This window comes from Cyprinodon variegatus, unplaced genomic scaffold (assembly GCF_000732505.1).
Source record: "Cyprinodon variegatus isolate N-32 unplaced genomic scaffold, C_variegatus-1.0 Scaffold1978, whole genome shotgun sequence".
Lineage (NCBI taxonomy): Eukaryota > Metazoa > Chordata > Actinopteri > Cyprinodontiformes > Cyprinodontidae > Cyprinodon > Cyprinodon variegatus.
The window spans coordinates 1-1,171 of NW_015152431.1; positions in this window are offsets into that span (position 1 = coordinate 1).

Below are 1,171 nucleotides of genomic sequence, written 5' to 3' on the forward strand. Positions count from 1 at the left end.
CTGTATAGTTTTTCTTTATTTTGTTCTTTTTTTTTTTATTTACATTAAGGATCCCAATTAGCTGTTGCCATGGAAACAGCTAGTCCTCCTGGGGTCCATATAAAAACATAAGATAAAAATCTCAGGGAGAAATATAACATTTCCAAAAATATAATTTCTCAACACAAAAATGATCAGAGGATGAACAAAAGCGCAAATAAAGTAAAAAAAAAAGCCAATAAAACAAAAACCAAAAAAAAAAAAAAATCAAACTGGTGTTTCTCTCTGGTCTCATGAAGAGATTTCACCTGTTGATCCATCTGACCTGAACAGAGCAGCGGTTCAGAGGAAGCTGGCACATTGTCCTCCTGTTTGCAGGGGATGGTTCTGATGTAAAAATCTTTCTGTTTTAGTCGGTTTCAGGTATTTTTTGGGGTTTTATTTTCAGCAAAGTGCTGAACGAGGAGAAAAAACAAAGTTAATTCTGAATGTGTTTATTTGTATTTATCTGGATGCTGCATGTATTTCAGCTTTTTCTTAAACTGGTAGAAAGAAAAGTTATTTGGTTTAAAAGAAAAGGTTTATTGGACAATAAATCCCTATCTGTGTTCTCACTGATACGGTTTTCAGGGCTGCTGATGCATCAGAAGTGCTTTGACCTACTGTAAGCTGATTAATGTTTATTACCTGATGATAATTCAGGCTTCCTCTATCAGCTTTATTAGGTTCAGTTTTCAGAGCAAAAGGCATTCTTTCATTAGTGATGGAAAAGCTGAGGTCAGCAGCTGATTGCTTGTCTGGAATATTTTTATTTCCCTGTTTATTGACCTCATTTGGGGGACGTGTTGCCGTGTCCAGAGTGTGATTAGGGGAGTGAGCCTGTGTTGTTTGTGTCCTCAGATCCGGTACTGGCGGCAGCATGAAAGGGAGGCGGCGGCGGACCGAGTACGGACCGCCGGGCTGCAGCCTTCAGCCAGGGTCTCTGGCCTTCGACCCAGCACTCGATATAACGTAGCCGTTCTGGTGTACAACAGCGCCGGCACTGGGCCCGCGTCGCCTCGCACCAACGTCACCACCAGGAAACCACGTACGCCTGCAGCTCCCACAGGGCTCACAGCCCATCAAATCACACGCCACCCAGTAACTGTAGGAGAAAAACCAATTTATTCTAATGTGGAATATATAAAGTTCA